Source organism: Pezoporus occidentalis, unplaced genomic scaffold (assembly GCF_034315485.1).
Source record: "Pezoporus occidentalis ecotype Australia unplaced genomic scaffold, CSIRO_AGI_Poc_V1 ctg10, whole genome shotgun sequence".
NCBI classification, from domain to species: domain Eukaryota; kingdom Metazoa; phylum Chordata; class Aves; order Psittaciformes; family Psittacidae; genus Pezoporus; species Pezoporus occidentalis.
Genome location: NW_026912779.1, coordinates 3,610,455 through 3,623,259, shown reverse-complemented (window position 1 = coordinate 3,623,259; position 12,805 = coordinate 3,610,455). Strand labels below are relative to the sequence as shown.

Sequence of the window (12,805 nt, the reverse complement as noted above, 5' to 3'; positions counted from 1 at the left end):
TATAATTACTGGAATATTCCCCTGCTACCCATGGTCAGGGGCAATGCCATATTGTGCTACTGACAGAGCCCAGCGTATAGAGGACTTCTTTAAGTTGTAATAGAAACATCATTCAGAAATTACTTTCTTCCTAGTGATTTCTGACTCACTTTTCCATGATCTAAGTGGATACAGGCTGACAATTAGGGCTGGGTGCACATCCAGTAAAGCAGTAACTAAATCCATCAGTACATAAACACGTATGTATCCTAACATGAACCCTCAGTGACTCTCTCTTGGTGGAAAAGAGTACTTTCTTTCTCATGCAAAACATGGGTGAGAGCAGCAGCAGTGACAGTTAGCATTCAGTATCCTCTGGAGAAAGTTTTTTAAAAGCTTTTTAAGCTTTTTATGTGCTTACTTAGACCTGAGGGCTCTGTTCTTCTTGCAAGACAGCAGCACTGGACCGTGCTGCTCTGAGCTGGAGCCAACCAGTGCATCTGGGACAAAGTTTTATGGTACCACTCAGTGTTGACATGAAAAGCCACGTTTTCTTTTCTCTTTCTGGGGTTTCTTTAGTCTTGGTGGAAGAATGTGTCACACAAGAGAGGACAAAGAGACACACAGTATTTCTGCATCTCCACTGCCATGCTTGCTTGGGTTTTGTTGGTTCACTCAGGGTTGAGGTCCTGCTTTCACCCCTGTGTGGTCTGCGGGGGGACAGCCCTCTTGTTGCTCCCCCCAGTGCCTGAGCATCACCAACCTGTGCACCGCTGGGTGTTTCCATGGTGATCATAGCTGGGCTGGTCTCCATGGTTACAGTGGTACCCTGGCTGCGGGATGGGGAGCTGCTGTTGATGGCTGGGGGTACCTGGCTGTCCTGGGACAACTGCGCTGCAGTGCAGCAGGGCATGACTGAGCACAGTAGCAGGATGGGGACATCAGGTCATGGGCAACATCTGGAGGACAGTTTGTCACTGCTGCCAGCCTCAGGGTGCAGAGCATCTCTTCCTGGCTCTATGAGGCCCGCAATTTCCATACAGGCACAGAGGCTAGAATCCAGCCCCATTAATCACCTGGCTCCAAACATCCCCCTTTGTGTCACCCTGTGCCGTGCAGTGGCAGGGGCAGTGTCCCACCACCGTGCAGGTGGGAATGTCTCTGGGAGGGCAGGGAAGCTCAGGGGCAAGACCACCATCAAGCATCGCAGACAGGTACTTCATCTTGGTTCGGCTCATGCGATGCAAACCTGCACCTGCTCAACCTGCTCTTCACCAGACCCATGAACCCTATTGCACCTCAGCTGCAGGAAGAGAACCTGCTTACAGCCACCCATGCACAGATGCTTAAATAGGAAGCAGAATGTGCTGAAGTGAGCAAATCCTGATGGTCAGGGATGGCTTTCTCTGGAGCAAGAAAAGCTCCAGTGGGTAAGGTCAGACCTGAAAACAAACTGTGCACCTGATAAAGAGGTTTTTTATTCAAATTTGTACATTAGATGCTGAAGGTGAGCTTTGTATTTCTTGGTTGCTGGGCAGCGAAAAGAGCTATGTGGGTTGCTTTTATCCCTGCATTAGTTTGGTTGGGCGCTGCCTGCGTCTTGTGTGGACACTTCCCTGCTATAGTGGCCTGATGCTAGCCATGAAATGATCAGCCATTCATAGATATCAGTGGGCTGTGAGGCACGGGAGCAAAGGCACGGCTGGTGCTGCTTCCAAAGTATTGGTGAAGGAATGGCAATTTGTTATTTCAAGTGATCTAATCCTGGTAAGCGTGAAGAGTGACATAAGCACAACAGTAAACAGCATTAGTGTCACCGAGGGCTCTGGGAAGTGTTGGATCGTCTTCATCTGACGTGGCTGGAGGATTCTTTTTACCCCCTTTGCTCAAAATGCTACCAATGATCTAACTTCAATCCCTATGTGGCTATTTATCTCGGTGTCTCCTTGGGGTGCTGGCAGGCAGAACATGCCTGCTCTGCCATGGGGCAGGGGAGAGAAAGATTAACCTGGGAGTGATCCATTTATCCTAAAATTGATCATGCCAAGTCACAGACAAAGATGATGATGAACGTGCATTGGAGAGGCTCATTTCTGCTCAAGCATTTGCCCATCAAGAAGAAAATCTGTCCCCTTTCAAGCACTTCCAGTTAAACACCCTCAAACTGAAGCACCTCTTTCTTCTCTGCCCAAATTAGCCAAGTCACAAATGACCCCTGGCTGCTTTCCAAACTTTTTAACCCATTTTGAACTGAATTTGCTGGTGTCTCCATCCTGGTCCCACCCATGTCAAGGTAAAGCTTCACGCTTGCTTTAATGCAGCAGGAGTAAGCCTCTGCCACAGCCTCTCAGCGCAAACACTTCCCTGGAATCTGAGCAAGTGAAAAACAGTGGAAGTGCCTGTACCTTGGACTGAAGCCTCTCAGATTTCAGCACTTGATGGAGTTTAACTGCGCTTTAAAGTGTGTAACAGAGTTTGTGTGTCCAGTTTGCTTCCACCAATGCTTGAGGATTGAAGGGGGCTGTGGTGCTTTCTGGATCCATCCTTACAGGCGGAGTTAAACATAAAAATCAGACGTGATCCCTATGGATCCCCTTAACTGCTCCGGGGAGAGCGAGGAGGAAGCCAGGGCTCTCTCGCCATGCAGCTGTGCCCCTTCCCCTCTCTTGAACTTGGCTGTAGGGAATAACTCAGACAACACTGCCCTTATCTCCCGGCATTCCAGAGCCGCAGCAGCGCCGGCCGTGCCGGGGCGTTATCGGAGGCCCGGGTGCCCCACGGCACCTGGCTATGGGAAGGTCAATGCTGGGGCAGGCTGTGCTTTCGGCTTTGTTGTTCCTCCCCATCGCCCTGGAGCAGCCACAGGGGTCAGTCTGCAGGAGTACTGAAAGCCCTGGGGATTGTTAAGCGCCAAATCCTGTTTATTCCCTCTTTTACCCAAGCATATTTCACCGAAGAAGCAAGGGATGCTCGTTCCGTTGCAAAGCAAGCATCCTCTCCGCATCCATTTTAGCACTCTGCCTCCTATAAGCAGTGATACTGGGGGAAGGAGCCACATTCTGCTGGATCAAGCCATGGTGCACGGGGCTGCAGACGGGGTTAAAATATCACCTTGCCTTCGCCAGGGATTTTTCTTTCTCTTATGAAAACAGAGTGGCCTCTGAATGTCAGCCCAGCCTGCCTGTCAGTTCTCAGCTGCACCATGGGATAAAGCTGCTGATCCCTTTTATCCCCTTCTGGGAGTAGTATTAATAGTATATTCATTTTTGTTCCATTTATAATTCATTACTGCCCAGTTATTTGGATTTACTTGTGTTAAAAGGCATAACGAGACAAAAACTTAGCTGGCTAGGAAGGCTCTTCCCCTCCTTCAATCCCTATCTCGCCTCCAGGGTGATGGGAGCTGATGGCTGGGGGCCGAGCTTTGGTAGAGCAGGGTATACACGCAGGGTAGAAGGGAGGTCACTTTGTCCACAGGATGTAAAGCTTTAGAGGTCACTATTGCTCAGGGGTGTATAACCTCCAAACGCATAGGAAGAGCTGTGTTACTTTGCTCCAGTCTGGCTTATTCCTAGAGCAATGTGCCCACACCTCACTGAATTAAACAGCAAATCTAGCTCCTGTTAGGTGTTTAAAATGTGCTCATAGCAGAAAGATTTGTTTTAAACAAAGAGGAGCATGCATTTTAAATACAAATTTCCCTTTGTTGTTTTAACCTTCCCCCCCCTCCAGTGTTTTTATCTGCTTGCAGTTGCGTAAGCATTGGCTCTCCTCTGGGCATTGCAGGTTCAGGGCCAGAGGGTCTGCTCTGCCCACAGCACACTCCAGGAGAGGCCCAGATGTTCAGAGGAGGTTAAAAAAGAAGCCCCAACCCAACAACAAAAAGGAAAAGCTGTGTTTTTTAAACCACCTTTACGCTTTCCTGCTCCTGGGGCCAGCCCCCTGCGTAAGATAAAACAGCCTCGAGTCTGCTTTATCTCACCCCCAGCTGCCCACCATCCCCAGGGATGCTCTAGCAGAAGGGCTCAGCCGGACATGGCAGCTCCCAGCCTCTTCCTTGGCAAGGGGGGGACGGTGCCCAAGGGAGGTGGATGCTGTGGGACCAGCCCCACTGGGACCCTCTCGTCTGGGGCTCACCCCGTGGATGGTCACGTTGGGTTTTCCTGCCTGCTGTGCATGATGCAGCTGGGGCCAGCGTTGGGCTCTGCAGTCCAAGTGCCTTTGTGATTTTCCCTTACACTGTCAGGCTGCTTTCCCAGCAAACTGTGGCTTTCGTGCTGACCCCCTGTTCACACCAGGAGAGGATCTAGTAGATGCCTTCTACGCCTTGACCCAAGTAGGAGCAAGCTTGCTCTTGCAGTATGCCCCTCACTATGACCACCCCCAGTTTTGTTAGCTGGCTTGAATTAACAACTGACAGAGGTCAGTCAGGACAGTCACATTCAAAATATGCTTTTGGGAAACAGCCTAGAATATGGGCAGGAAGTTTTATTTTGCAGATAGACCCACGCAGAACTCTGCAGACAGAGAAGCATAGATGGACAAATCAGTCAGCCAGGGTGCCTTTGATCCTGAAAGCTCCCAGTCTTTGAAGGGTTTTTTGTGTATTAGTAAGATCCCCAGTCTCAGCCATCCCTATCATCCTGCTCGACCCAGTCACTCCCTTCCCAAAGGGCATCTGCAGATGTACAAGAGCTACCAGTGGGTTCCCAAGATGAGAAATCCCAAATTGCTAAGGAGTATACAGGGGGTTACTGACATGTAGCTCCCACTGCTTTTGATTCAATACCCAGACTGGCCTTTCCGAAGCTCACAGAGGCTCTTGGGAGGAGGGTTTCACACTGTATTTGCTGTGTGGCTCCATAAATTCTTGGTTTTGTTTCATTTTTGCACCACTGTGGACTAGAGGGGAAGTGCGATACCAAAGGCTTTTTGTCTTGTAGATATAATGATCACTAAAGATTAGTACTAGTAATAAGTTTTAGAAAGACGTTTTCTGTTTAATTCAGTGTTTCCAAGGAAAAGTTGTATATTCCCAGATATGATATTGCCAAAAAAGGCAGTATTTACACCCAAATGCTTTCCACACTTCTTTAGCACTCTGGGCAGGATAGTGGCCTTCACCAGTAAAATTTGGATGCCCTTCCCTGTTTGTGGAAGAGTTACCCTTGATTTGGATGAGCATAAATGAGATAGGAGTTCAGCTGTATCCTGTTAAACATTTTCAGCATGTTCTGCATTTATCTTCACTGTTAAGTAAGTCATTGCCTTCCCTGTGATTTAGATGGGCGAAGTATGTCAGTGTAGATACGTGTGAGTTTTTTCCCTCTATTTTCCTCCCAAAACCATGACTCAGACCAAAGAGAAACAAAGCCAGGTCTGAACCCCACACCTCATTAGTGGTGTGCTTGTCTTGCTCTTCAAAAAGGCCTAAACTAAAGGCCAGTGGCCCATCCCAGAGTGATGCTGATGCTTTTGCCCTCACCCAGGTGCAAGAGCAGTGCCTGCACTTGAATTTTTGCTTTGCTTTTGTCCTTGTCACCCTTTCTAATGGCACACTGAGCAGGTGGCATGGGGAGGGAGGTGCAATGGAGACATCGTATAGCCACAGGCACTGCAAGCAAGTGCCCTCCCCTCCTGAAACACTGCACCCATTGACTTTGCCCACCTGTTTGCGATGGCTTTGGGGTCTAATACCTTTTTGAAAGGGGAACAGAGACCCTTAAAGGGAAGAGGAGAGGGGGCAGGGAAGCTGCTGGCAGCCCCTCTAACAGGAGCACGGTTTGCAACCCCATTCACAGCCATTGTCTGGCATTGTTGTACCAGACACGCTCCATTCACGGCCCCTCGCCTGTCCCTTTTCAGCAAGTGCCCACTGGTCCTGCTCTGTTTGTCAGCAAGAATGAGCTGCTGGGAGGAGGAATGTTTCCCAGACAGCGGGTGAGGAGGTCAGTCTGGACCTCTGGACATTAGTGGCACAGACTTGCAGCCATGGCATGTGAAAGCAGGGTGATCCTTTGAGGGTCTGGCAGCCGTTTGACTATGTGCGGCAGAGCGCGATTCAGACCATGAGATTAGCTGTCAGGTCATCTGCTGTGAAATCCATTATGAAAAACACCCGGAAACTGAGGCTTCTCTTGAAATCCTCCCTTTACTGAATTGCAGAAATCATCTTTGCAAGCTTTTGTCAGATACATATATATGTATAATATATTTATACGCTCACACGCGCGCTCGCATGTATAAAATGATGCTTGCTGTAATGCCTCATGCAAAAACGCTAGTTGAATAAATCTGTCACTGAAACTTCAACTCCAGATTACTACACTCTAAGATCTGCTATTACAAGTGGAAACACATCTTTAGAAAGTTCACAACAGTCTGGAGCAGATGAGCTATCGAAATGTAACAGAAAATCTACCCCTTCCAGATTAGTCAAACAATGAACGTAGTCCTGCACATAAACACTGTCTAACTGTATTGGCAGGGTAAATGGTTCCTGATTTAGGCATTTCCTCAGACTGTGAATGCCAGTATAAATTACCTTGAGGAAAAATACATTTCTAATCTGGAAGTGTGGTCAAGCGGTTCAAATACTGGTAACAAATCAGTCAATTACCAAATTATTAAACATTTCCAGTATTAGTATTAATCTCTGGTAGCAACAATGTACAATTTGCCAGAAAATACATCCTTAGTATATCTTGATGTACTTGAAAAAGTAGTTTTAATCTATTAATCTATCCCTAGTCAGGGAAATCCAAGAGGAATGAGGAGTCTGGTTTGCTGGATTTCAGAGGTATCCCTTCATGGTGGTGGATGTTGTTACCCCTCTGTGTTTTCAAACTGCACGCTGCCTTGTGTGCATTATGGATTTATGCAGTAATAGCCATATTTACCTTTGCAGCCATCTGAATGTAGCAGCAAAGCATGAATGCCTGAAGGAGAAAATGAGAAAAGAAAGAGGGGAGCAGGGTAATGCAGGTATTAATCTCTCAGTTGATGAAGAGTGGCTTCTGCTCTGCATGCAAAAGATTTCCTTGTCTTCCACAAGATCTTCTCAAAGAGCACACTCAGTCCAGTGTATTTTGATGGAACTATCTGAGGTGTGAAGATATAGAGAAAAGAAGAACTCAGATTTGTGTAGGTAGAAAGTCTGGATCATTTTAGTCCAACCCATTGAAATCTTTGCCAAGTTGGTTTTTAAATTTAATACCCTCCCTAAAGACCCTTGGTACCAAACCCAAATGTTGATGAGCTTGTGCCATGACTACACGTGCCAAGAGAGCTTTCAGGGGAGAGGTTTTGGCATGCATATAGAGCAGATTTTTACTGTGACTCTTAGAGCATCAGCCTCATCTCAAACCACCCTCAGGCCTGACCAGAAGAAACCGCCATCAAATCAATGAGGTGGATGCAGCAGAAAATGCTCTTGCTGGGTATGGGATTGCAGGTCCAGCTCCAGCACAAGTGGATTGCACAAGTCATGGATGAGCATGTCACCATTGTACTTTTCTATTTGCATAAAACAATTATCCCCTGGACAGTAGCTTCGGAGTTGTCTAGACAACATGCTTCTGATGGTATTACTGACCTCAGACACACTGGGCTAGCTCTAAATTAGCAATGAGGAGGGCTGGAGGGATGTATTATAGTAGTTATAAACCATAAGAAGGTATTTAAATAGATAGATAAGACACATGCAAATCTTTTCATTGCCATGACAACCATCTTGATATAGGTTTTCCATACGTAGCAAGAATGGCAGAGCAAAAGGCACTGGAAAAATAGCAAGAACCTGTAATGATAATGAACCCTGACAGTGTATTAGTCTAGATTTTGGTCACTTATTAACTCTTAATAAAATACAAACTTCTATAGTAATACAGTGTTCAGTGGGTCAGGGAGCAATTACTTTTAAACCTTGGCTATAAGGATCTCTGCTATATGGCTATACCTAATGTACCAATTCTTCACAAATTGATCCGACTGATTAAAAAACACTTTGCTATTAGATGTAAATTGCTTAGCTGCTCAGAAGCGCTTTGCAGGGACGGGTTGCACAAAGCATGAAAATATGTCATTTATGGACATCTTTATATTTCCCACCTGGTTTTATTGGCCAGGCGAGGAATCTTGTAAATCTGAATCCACAGATAATTGTCACAAGAGAGCTGGGGCCTCCAGTTTCAAATGGGAAATGCAGTGCAATCCCCCAGCACACATGTGACCCCTCCATATGTGACCTGTCTGAGCAGACCAGAACTGAGTATTTGTTCTTTTCTGTTCTTCTTGCAGTTCTTAATCTCTTCGAAGGGCAAACCCACTAATTTGAAGGCCAGTTCATGGCTTCCATGGTGCCTCCTGTAGCCATTGAGGGTTTCTCTTCTTTCTCAGACATTCAGGATGAAAACGTCTGCTGGAGCTTGGACCTGAAGGCATCTTGTCCAACTTGTGTCCTATGTGCTTGTCCCCAAGCTAGTCCAGAGATGTTGGGATGTGGGTGGCTCAGGTGGGAAGGACACAAGTATATTACCCCACTTCAAACAGTTTTCTCCACAAGTCAGGTGCATCAGTAGTGACCAGGGCCGTTGGAAATGAATTGTGATTAACCTTGCAGGGTGTTTTTTGGCTGTTGGTCTTTTTTCCTTGATGCTAGTGAAGATGCAGTTGTAGGGACCAAGCCTGTCACAAACTAATTCCTTGTTACCACTGCTTGCCATACCTGCAATGGGTGGTTTTGGTTTTTAAGGGTGTTTGGAGGTGGATGGCCCACACAGTGCTTTTGCATAGCCCCATTTCCTTCCACCCCAGCAGGCAGCAGGGTACCGCATCCCCAGCCCAGGCTGAATCTACCACAGCCTCCATGCCATCTCCTGTGGCCCCTTTCTGCTGCCTCTGTCCTGTCACACTCCACATAAAAGCCTTGCCCTCCTTGTCAGCGCCCACTGTCCTTTAATTTATGCCTTCAGGTAGTAATTTTGTCCAGCACTGTCAGGCTTCTGCTGTGCAGCTCCCCACAGCTCTCACACCAATCCTATTCCTTCAAGCTTCTTTTGGGCAGTGATTCGTCAAAGCCCTTGAAGATGGCAAGACGGGCAGGGTGCTACAACAACTGCCTATTATTTGTATTGTTTGAACTGCAGCCTTTTTACTATAGCTTTGTGTTACCTCTCTGCCCCACCTGTAAGGAGGTGGGAAGTAATTTGGGCAGGGAGCATCCTGTCCTCCTGCAAAGCGCAGCACCGAGCACGGCAGCTCCAACCAAAACCCTGCGGGTGATACCGTGGTGCAGAGAATAATTAAAAAGCTGCACTCTTTTCCCAGATGAGAAACACTCCTGTAGTGTGTAAATCAGCCACCGTCCTGGAGGAATAATCCAGGCGGGATAATTGTGCAGGGGAAAGGCCCCAGGCGTGATAGGGGTTTGCATTAGCAATGCCTTTTCATCCATCTGTCTTTTGACCAGAGCTAGAGAAAGCCAGAGTTTTGACTTATAAGGATGTTTTGATCAACTGATGATTATTTCAGCGACGGAGCTCCTGAAGTACACACAGACACAAAATACCTTATTTGTGTACAGGAGCAGCTAGGAGCCAGGAACTGAAAGGTTTCCTTCTTCAAAGATTAATCTGTTTAGGATCTACCAGCTCCCTGTAATCCTGGGGAATTCAACCATCAGTTTGACTGGGGGAAATATTTCACCCTGAGTGTTTATCCACTGACTACAGTGGAAGCAGAAACAGGCCAAAGAAGAATTTGGCTCAGAGCAGGCATTAAATTGTACCATTTATTGGTATACCATTGTTATTTATTAGTCAGGCTAAAGAAAAGCTGAAGAGTCCTGCTTACAGTCAGAGCTTGATTATGCTGTTCAAGTGTGTTAGGAGCCCTGTCTGACACCTCCCACAAGTATCCCACTTTTGGGTGTCATTAGGGGAAGGTTAAAGGTGCTGAAGATGGCTGGTACCAAAAAAAGCATCCCAAGAATGATCATGAAAGCAATGCAAAGGCAGATATATTTGTCCTGCAGTCAAATGGCTTTTACAAGTCATATATAACACACATGCTACTAACAACAACTACACTGTTAAAAAGTGTTTTCCAAAGTTTAGAAAAGGTACTTTGGTGCTATGGAGGAGAAAGAGTCTGTGACGGAGCCCACCTATGTATTTTCTTTTTAAGATCATCTAAACTTTATTGAAGACTAGCCACAGAACGGAAAATTGTTGGTATTAACACTCTAGGGCATCCTGTGTACTGAAGTCTCAATTTCTGATCCTGAATACGTGTTCCGGCTGACAAATTTTGGGGTGTTGTTTTGCCTTCTAGATATTCAGATGTTCTTGGGTCATCTGGGAATTGAACAGCTTTTGCATGTATTTAAAGCAAAGTAAACTTTCCTGCATGCATGCTGATGGGGAGGAGCAACCTTATTTATGAACACAGGCACCTGCCATGTTAATTTGTACAACGTTTGTGATTTATCCTAAAAGAACACATTACACAGTGGATTTGCAGGAGTTAAAGGGAATCTGCAGGGTGACTTTAATCTTTATGTCTTTATATACTTGAGGGCATTTTACTGCACCTCTGCACTGCTTTCACTACACAATCATTTTCTGTTTTAGAAATGTAGCCATTTGGATCAATAGTTACAGTCCAATATATTGTGCTTCTGATGGGAGCCTCACAGGACAGTTAAGAAGCACCGTGGTAATTCCACAAAATGCTTGGCTACACTCTGAAATCTATTTCAAAAGTAAAGTTGGCAAAACATACACTGTGCAGAATTACACGAGCCCTAATGAAATTGTACTTACTCCACTTACTCGTATTAAAACTGAATTAGGAAGAATGGGATGTAAAGGGATGTTCCTTGCTTGAAACATGAAGGTTTTAATAGGAAGCTTTAAGTATTAAGGACCAGGCTATCAGCAGTTTTTAACTCCTGTGGAACAGTGTTTGGAGCGGGTTTTGAAAGGAAAGATTTCTAGGTAATGTGGTAAGCGTGCATTTAAAAGAAAAGAGGAAAAAGAGGATGTTTGGAGACATTTACACAGCACACAAAGCAATAAGTAAAAAAAAGGATCTAAAATCATATGTCCCTTAAAGCGTTAACAAATGTATCCCAAGCGTTGTGGGTTTTACAGTAAATTCTTTATCTATAAACAAACCGGGTTATCACAGCTGTTTATTGTACTGCTAGCCCTGCTCCTAACCTTTATGTCTTTATTGCTTACATACCATTCCCTTGTTTATATGTCTGTACCAGCCTGTGCCCTTGAACTTGGCCCCCGCGAGCCCTGACCCGGCGCGCTCGCTCACTCACGTGGGTCACATCGGAGATCAGTAAATGGGAGATGGGGCTGGAATATGGGCAATTAACACACAGCCAAAGCCTCACTGGTGGTGGTGGTGGTGGGGGGGGTTAGACCACCAGCCACGGTCCTTGGTGCTGGAGCTGCCAGGATGTGGGCTTCACCACTGCAGAACCATCAGCCCCCCTCCCCTAGGGCCTTGGCAGTGCGCATTAGAAATGAAAGGAGAGCCGTGTGCTCTTCCGCTCTCTTTTTGTCTGTCTGTTTTTCCCCCTCTCCTCTGGCTGATAAGCTGACAGCCAGGCGTGCCTTGTTCTGATAACTCAGCAAAGTCTGGGTTTCGTATGGACAAACAGCCCGTGCCCTCCAGCATCTTCGCCAGCAAGGCTTGAAGGGCAGGACAGAGCGGGCAGCACAGGAATAAGCAGGGACAGGGGCATGGCTGGGAATATCTGCCTTCAGATCAATGATAAACTTCAACTGTAAGCTAAAAAGTACTTTACAAACCCTCTGATGTCCCACACGATAGATTGCAATGCATAAAGGGTTTTGGCTCAGATCAGTGTGTTTGCCACCGTGGGTGCTGTCAGGGGTTGCTGTGGCATCTCGTAAGAGATGAACCCTCCAAAATGTGGGCAGCACTAAACATGCTGGGACAAGCCAGTGTCAGTTTGTACAATAAGCCTTCCTCACCAACCCTTAGAGAAATTGGACCGGGTTTAGTTTCATTTCGAATGGGATCTTCACTCAAAAAAAAACCCCTCCTGGTAAAAACATCTCCGGGTCTGAATCCAATCCTTCATTGCTGCTAAAAATAATGTCAGTGAATGGAAGAATTCACAAATTCTCCCAGGGAAAAGAAAAGATGATCCCATTAACCTACATTACAGCCATCACCATTAAGAGATACCATTAACCTGCAGTTCCCACACAGTCTTGTCGGAGATAGTACAGTCATCCCTATAATTTTGGAGATACTACAGTCATCCCTATAAGCGTGTGCTAACTCCTGACAAACGCAGTACTGTAGCCAAGTCCATTGTCAGATTATAAGGACCAATCCGTGTAGCCTTTCATGAGTGTTTTGGGTATTGAGGCAAAAGCCTGTCTCAAACCACACTTTGGATCAGAGCTTCAGAACAGGAATGGGTCCCCTGCTATCGAAAATGATAGGATTTGACTGCCTTACAAGGTCATGAGCAGTCATAATGGATCAATAGAGAGGATGAGATGTGTATCAGGAGTTTTAATGACATAACATTGTGTTGTAGAAGTTGTTGTTTGACTTTCTAGAGAAACATATATATTTTCAGTGGCTGTTCTTCACACATTTGTTAATGCTCAGCTACCAAAGTGGGAGTGCTAATGAGTACCGATATCTGGTGAATAAGTTTAACTGAATCCTACTAGTTGGAGAATTGGAATGTGATTGTTTAATATGAAGTATATATATTTACATATACCTGGGCAGTATTGTGTTCTCTTAATGTATTCTGTTTACACAT

At 46.0% G+C, this 12,805-nt stretch overlaps 1 long non-coding RNA gene across 2 annotated transcripts in view; it reads left to right on the top strand.

Annotated features, from left to right (window-relative positions):
• Nucleotides 1-12,805, top strand: part of LOC134159071 (uncharacterized) — a 67,410-nt gene that overhangs the window by 44,121 nt on the left and 10,484 nt on the right. For both annotated transcript variants that reach the window (XR_009963033.1, XR_009963032.1), the window contains exon 2: nucleotides 6,887-7,085. This is a non-coding gene — a long non-coding RNA (uncharacterized LOC134159071). The remainder of the gene's footprint in view (nucleotides 1-6,886; nucleotides 7,086-12,805) is intronic.